Source organism: Tetrao urogallus (assembly GCF_951394365.1).
Source record: "Tetrao urogallus genome assembly, chromosome: Z".
In the NCBI taxonomy this organism is placed as follows: Eukaryota; Metazoa; Chordata; class Aves; order Galliformes; family Phasianidae; genus Tetrao; species Tetrao urogallus.
The window spans coordinates 38,612,301-38,620,095 of NC_136816.1; positions in this window are offsets into that span (position 1 = coordinate 38,612,301).

Genomic DNA, 7,795 nt, shown 5'->3' on the forward strand with positions numbered 1-7,795 from the left:
TTTCCTCTGCAGCTCAAGACTGGTCTTCCTTTTAGAGTGAACTGTGGTGTAACTTGTACTTCTGCATAGATCATTTTTGAAAATAGTTTACAAATACAGCATATTATGGCCTTTTTTTTTTTTTTTTTTTTAATGTATAACGCCTAAGAAATTATTCCTGCCTCTATTGGAGATCTCAGATACCACTTCTAGTTTATTTCTTGTCACTGTTATATTTACTCTCTAAAAGCTGTTAGAACTTGCCAGAAAATTTCAAGAGTGTATTTACTGTTAATAAACCTCTTGGAGGTGGGGGGAGAGAGGAGCGAATGGCATCTCTGTGATTTACACTAAACCTATGTAGAGGTGTATGACCATAGGTCTGTATATGTCTAAAAGTGAGATCTTGTCTGATGCAGTATCTGTGTTTTCTAACTCAGAGTTACAAATGGAGGAAAAACAACATTGGCAGAAAAGCTTAAGAAACTGCTTCCAAATTGTGATACAATCTCTCAGGATGACTTCTTTAAGGTAATGGTATTGATGGACAGACCTGATATATAGAAGTGCTCTTGAGTAAATGTTAGTATAATTTCTACTCCTTTAAAGTTCTCTGTTATTGGACTGTTAAAATTGATGCTGCTTAAAGTAATGTTAACTTTGTCAGCACTGAGGTAATTCAAATTTCAGTGGCCGAAATCATTGAGTATGCTCAGCAAAATAAATTGACTGTATTTTATACAGTTTCAAAGTAAGGAATGAGTGTATGCTGGATACATTTCTGAAGATACTGTGTGCTAACAGAGTTAATGTTATTGCTTTGTTAACCCTAGTGCTGTGCAGGAGTATGTAGCTCTTCATTTCCTAAACCAAAAAAAGGAAAGAAAAATCAAGACTGTTGTATGAGTATCGAAGTTCTGTGCTAAAGAGGTTGAACATGTTTTTATTTCTTAAAGGTGAAGTTCTAGTGAACTTAAAAGCGATGACTTGGAGGATTTGTTGTTACAAATGAAATGAAGTGTTTGTATTATATTTGAATAGCTTTATGCAGCATTTAAATTTTGAAGACAAATTTATCAGTTAGTATACAAGTGTGTATGCCCTCATTTTTGTAACTGAAGAAAACAGACCTGTGTAAGCGCTTATGAAAGCAGAATTGAAAACTGCAATGTTTTTTCTCTTTAGCCAGAGTCTGAAGTAGAAACAGACGAGCGTGGATTTAAGCTGTATGATGGTCAGTAACTCTGACTTGTTGTTGTGTTGGTTGTATTGTGTTGAGCTTGGTTCCCTGTCTCTTCTAAGCAAGCAACACCCCTGTTTTGTGTCTATTCTTAGCAAGGTTGTAAACAAACAATGCAGAGCAATCCTTACTTCACTTTCTCTCAGCTCACTGAGATAAAAATAGAAAACTTTTTGAATGAGTAAACCTCTGAAGCTAGTGCTTGTCTTTCCCTTTCCTTGTTTTAATCTTCTAGAGTTGCATTGGTTCTAGTGGCAAATAGTTCAGCTCAGTTGAAAGTCTCTTGAATTGCAGCACTGGCGTAAGCTAAACCTCATTACTTTCTATGTATTGATGGATTTTTTTTTCTTTCACATTAATAACTAACTGATTGGGTATCTTAACGATCGTGTCTCTTTCCTTATTATGTGCCAAATTGGATAAGATTGGGTCTGGTCCAGACACCTTTATCTCATGTCAGGTCTTACACAGAGACCAGAATGGTTCCAAATTCAGACTTACTGCTGGCTCAACGTGCCAGCTTAGTTGTGTGAACTTCTATACCTAGTTCTACTTTCTGCCAGTGTTCTATTCCAGGTCAAGACTAGGTACAAACAGTTGATTATCAGTTACTCTCTTCTGATACTTGATGATCGCAAAATGTATTACTCTGAACATTGTCCTGAACCTTAAATTGTAGCTGAAATCTGACTTCCATCAGTTAATGCAGTCTGCGGTTCAGTTTCTACACTAAATGAAAGTAGAATGTGAAACTAGATGAGAAAGTTCATCTTTCTGGTCTTAATACTGCTCTTATATATTACTTCATAGTTTGTATCCAGAGTCTGCCTTTGGGCTGCAGTTCAGTAACTTATGTGACATCTAACTCTGGACAAAACCATGTGCTACATTGTAATATTTTACCTTTTATGCCATCCTACCAGTCTGAGCCCTCCCTCCCCACCATCCAAATATTTAAAACTTAACAAAAAAAGCAAAGGATTTTTGAACCCCATTTCTTGCTTTGTTTAAGTGATAGTTGACACAAGGGTAGAAGTCTGGGCTAAGTATTTACAGGTCCTATGGAACAGGATAACAGTTTGTGCATTTTCTTCCAAAGGGAAAAGGGCTGTGAATTCACACACATTTTGTTGTCACAGGGTTGAAAGTCCACACCCACCAAATGTATCCCAAACACGGGGAAAGGATTTGTTTCAAGATATCATCAGTTACAAACATGAAACTACTTACAGCTAAGAGACTTGTAGGGCTAATAGCATTCCCTTTCATTTAGGCTTATATGTAGATTATTCCTTTCTTACTGATTCATCTAGTACTTGATGCCCTCTATATGGATGAAATGGTGAAAAGTGTTCACAACTGGATGAAAAGCCATACAAGCTCAGGCATTGTGACTGAAAAACCGATGGACACATGTAACAGAGTAAAGATGACAGAAGATGTTTATATTTTGATTGTTGAAGGCTTTCTGCTGTATAATTATGAGTAAGTAGTAATGCATAAATCGGTATATTAAAAGCTGCCCTAAAAACAGGGTACTAAACATAAGCATCCTGGCTTGTATCAGAAATAGTTTTACCAGCAGAAGCAGGGAAGTGATCATCCCTCTGTACTCAGCTCTGGTGAGGTTGTACCTCGTGTACAGTGTTGAGTTTTGGGCCCCTCGCTACGAGAAAAATGCTGGGGCTCTGGAGCGTTTTCAGAGAAGGGCAAAGAAACTGGTGAGGGGTCTGGAGCACAGGCCTTATGAGGAATGGCTGGGGGAGCTGGGATTCTTTAGTCTGGAGAGAGGAGGCTCAGGGAAGTTCTTATGGCTCTCTATAACTACGTGAAAGGAGGTGTGTCGAGGTGGGGATCAGCCTCTTCTCCCATGTAACTACAGTGATAGGATGAGAGGAAATGGCCTCAAGTTGTGCCAGGGGAGATTCAGGTTGAATGTTAGGAAGAGCTTCTCTGAGAGAAAGGGAATGGGCTGCCCAGGGAGGTGGTGGACTCGCTGTCTGTGGGGGTGTTTAAGAAACATTTAAATACAGTACTGAGGGACATAGTTTAGTGGCAGATGTTAGTGACAGGTGGATGGTTGGACTGGATGATCTTAGAGGTCTTTTCCAACCTTGGTGATTCTGTGATTCTATATTACTGTCTTAGGCCACTTAATGAACTCTGGAATAGAAGATATTTTTTGACCCTTCCTTATGAAGAGTGTAAAAGGAGAAGGAGGTAAGATTATTTGGTTGTTGTTCACAGATGGTGACTATATCCCCTAACCTGAACTATGATATTTTTTGGTACCAGCTTTTCTTTAGCACTTGACAGATATAAGCTGCTAAGAGCATCTATTATCTGTTATTCCTAGGCAACACTCTGTGGGTATTTAGCAGACATTAACAAAAACATGCAGAGAAGTGGTTGTTATTTTTTGTTTTGTTCTGTTTTTTATATATATATATTAAAATGTTAAGTGTTTCACAAGCAGTAAAACACAATTTGTTGTCCAGAAAAACTACTTAGATTACCAACTAAATGCTAGAGTTAAACTAATGTAAAATGAGAAAAAAAACATGCAGCTATACATGATGATTAATGTTAAAATACCAATCTTTATGCATGGTGTTGCTGGGTTGTTTTTTTTGTTTTTTTTGTTTTTGTTTTTCGAAATGAAACATGCTTCATTTAGACTGTATTTTAGTTACATTGCAAGTTTGATTTGGGATATTAAGCCAGTGATTGACTTGGCTCCAGATTTGAAACACTATTGTGTGCTTGAAGCAAGACGTTTGCACAGAATCAAAATCTGGCATCTGAGTGAAGCAGTTCTCCTCTCAATTATCTTTAGTTGACTGCACTTTTTTGGTTCTTGACTAGACGTGCCCTTCAGGAGTTTAGTATCTGAATTTCTAGTGAATTAAAACTTGAGAAATCCTTGCCAATAAAAAGAAGCAAAACGTAATTTCTTTGGGTAAAACTTTCATACAGCTTAATTTATATGTAATATATTTTTCAGTTAAACTCTTTTTACCTTGTCTTTAATTTAATTTGGTTGTCAGAAATAGATTAGCAAGAATCATACCACAGATTATATTATAACAGAGTAGCTTCCTTTATTCCAGTAGATATGCAAGATTCTTGCTTCTGTATTTTTTAAATGTAAAACTTGCATAGGAAAGCACATGTGTTTCTGTGTAGCACCAGAGTCTATCAGCCAGCAGATACACCCGGGTACTTCGATGGACATGTGTGGCCTATGTACCTGAAATATAAAAATGAAATGGAAGAAAGTGCAAGTAACATTGGTATGATATCTTTAATTTTAAAAATATAGAATGATTAAATGTGTCACATTTCTGGATTTTGTTTGGTTGCCAGTGGTATTTTTTTGTAAGGGACAAAACTTTCTTCAAATATTATTGTGACACTTGCACAACAGGTCAACTGGTTTTGACCTTTCTGTTGTTTTTTTGTTTGTTTGTTTGGGTGTTTTTTTTTTTAAGGCTTCAAGGTCGTATCTTGTTATTTTTCTAAATGATTATGATTTAAGAAATATAAACTTTTTTTATCACTACATCCATTAACAAGATAGTTTGCATGTGCATGTGTGCATACATGTCTGTGACTAACCAGGAAACTTCTGAGACAGAATCTGATGCACGAAAATCCTGTATGAAGTCCTTATAAAAGCTATGGGACATTTCACAAGTACTTTTTGGTACATACTACATGCAGTAACTAGTCTTGTCAAAATAGTGTCAAATGTGTGGTGCTGTGCGTTTGTGTGATGTTTGCACTCACACAGCTCTTGGGACTGCCTAATTCTGGACTGAGTGTCAGAGAAGAGAGGTCAGGCAGCTGTTTCAGCAGCATGCAGGGCACTGCTGCTTACTGAGCAGAGAGAATGAGAACTGCAGTGTCCTTCCTTAGTTTGCTCAAATCCTAAAGCTGAGGAAGAACCTGTAACTTCCTCCTGCATAGGAACCTTTCTGTTGAATTATTCCAGCTCTACTGTCCTAATGTTATAACTCTTCTGCAGAATTTTTTACTATAAATATTTGTAAACTAATTATTAACTGAATACTTATACACTATTGCTTTCTAACATTCAAACTGAGTTTGGGAAAGGAGCAGAGGCTTGCATTGTTCTTGCTTTTCTATTTTTTCCTCTCAGTGCACCCGTAGGAATACTGAAAATGTTGCTAATTATTACTACAGATAACATATAGCTGGCACAGAACTAATGATTTTTTTTTTCTTTTTTTCTCAGTTTATTTAGATGGAACTAAATCCCAAGAGGAGCTTTTATCCTCTGTGTATAATGACATAATACAGGAAATAAAAAGGCTGAGAGAAGGAAGTAAGTGATATTATTGGAAATTGAATTTGCTTACAGAATTCCAAGTTAACTAGAAGCTCACTACTCTGTATGTAAATGCTGCAAGGATTAGATAGATCTGTTGTCTCCCTGTATAAGCATATTATAGGCCTTATATGTATTTGCCTTACACATACGTGCCTTACACATTTTTACTCTGTCATGATAAAGTATATCTTTAAGTACACTGAAATTGGATTTTGTTAAATAATAGGTGAATTCACTGCTATCTACTAATAAATCTTAAAAAAGAAAAGTAAAATGAGACAAAACATAAATGAAAGATGTGTCTTGGTGATAGTAGTCTCAAATATATGGTGATGTCACATGCAAACAAAGAAATGACACAAGTTAAAGGTGTGTACTTTTTATTTCAGATCAGCAGGTCACAGCATGATAAAGCAGAGTACCTCAGTTGGGTCTGATACAAATTGAAAACTCCAGGACTGTGGAACGTGGCAAGACAACCAACTGGGCAGATGCCTATGTTTATGTCCATAGTTCATACAATCACAAGTGGATTAGTAGCTAAAGTGTTAGCTCTGTAACTCTCAGATGTTGAGTGCCAACAATACATTATTCTTTATAATTCCTTCCATCAGTTGTGCTTTGACTGACCTTTATATGTGATTGAATGTGTATATTCTAAAGTATATATTTTTTGTACACTATACTAAACTGTGAAGATGCAGTTCTGCTGGATCAATAAGCGTATTTGACAACTGACCAATGCAGTTTGAAATGTTTATAAAGTACTTGGGAATTACAATGATAAAAAGCTATTAAGTATGTTTGAGGTAATCACTGGTGAACATGGTTAGAGAAACTAGCTATAAACTGTGACAGTAGTAATTTTAAGATTCAATGAGCAGTTTAACAGCTTATACAGTAACTGAGTCTGTTACAGGATGTATTGTAACTGAACTTCTGTAGAGCTGCTAAAGCCTATGTAGTATTTCTCAAGTAATCTGCATATTTGGACCAGTTCAGAATGGGTATTTTAAAAAGAAAGATTGTTGGGAAAATGTGGAGGAATAAGATGCCAGAATGCAGATGCATCACCAACAATATTAAGAGCATATAAAGGATTAGAACAGGGTAAAGTGCAAGACCATAAAAGCACGCTTCAGGGAGGACGATGTAAGAAATATTCCTTGTTAATCTGCAGAACTCAGGATGAAATTTTACTTATGAAATTATCCTGAAAGCGGATAATGTAAATGTATGTTAAAACTCTGTTACAGAATGTGTATATATACTTAGATGAACTGGGAAACTAGGAGATTTAATTATCTTCGATTGCAGGATGAATAAGCCCTTACTTTTCCTGTATGATCTCTTGCAATTTTATCAGCCGAAATCACAATCTATCTGCAGACATGAAAAGCAAAAGATGGACTGTGTTGCTTACTACAATTTGGCTAAATTGATCGTGGTGATTGAAAGGTATTACTTAATTATTAGCAGTATTAAAGCGCCTTAAAAGCCTGAATAAGTGAGGCCTTAACGTGAGCGATGTAAATTTGTGTCTAAAATAAAGAACTTCCAGATACTATTTGCAATGAAAATGCTTCACATTGCTTTTGCTGTAATGCACTGATGAGTTATCTGACTTTAAACTGTGCCCCCAAGGTCAGGGAGGGCTGGAGGTGTTCCAGGCACAGAGCAGCACTTCCCTGCAGCCCGAGGGAGGCCCACCGTGGAGCAGGCTCTTCTCTGCAGCCCGTGGGAAACACGGAGGGCAAATCTCCACACGCAGACACGAGGAGCCCGCGGTGCAGCAGTAGGAGAGGCCTGAAGGAGCCCCTCGGTGCGGTAGGGGAAGCCGCCGCCCGTACGGAGCCGTGCGCTCCTGAAGGACGAAGCCAGGTTGGATCAGCGCTTTGAGAGCCGCATCCTGCAAAAGCGCCGCGCGAACGGCTCGGAAGGACGCCGGGCTCCGCCGGCAGCCGAAGCCTCGCGCCCCCGTGCGGACGCGACAGGAGAGTGCGGGCACCCGGCAGCGCTGCCACCCAGCTCCGAGGGCGGAAGCGAGGTGCCGCGACACACACCGCGTGTGTGCGCCTGCGCCCGCCCCGCCCCGCCCCGCCTCTCTCCCTCCTGCCCGTCGGTACGCGTCTTCGGCGAAGCCTGCGCGCGGTTGCGCCCGCCCTCCCCGGAAGCGGCCGACTGAGCGTGCGCGACCGTCGGCGGCGGCTGCCGGCAGGGGG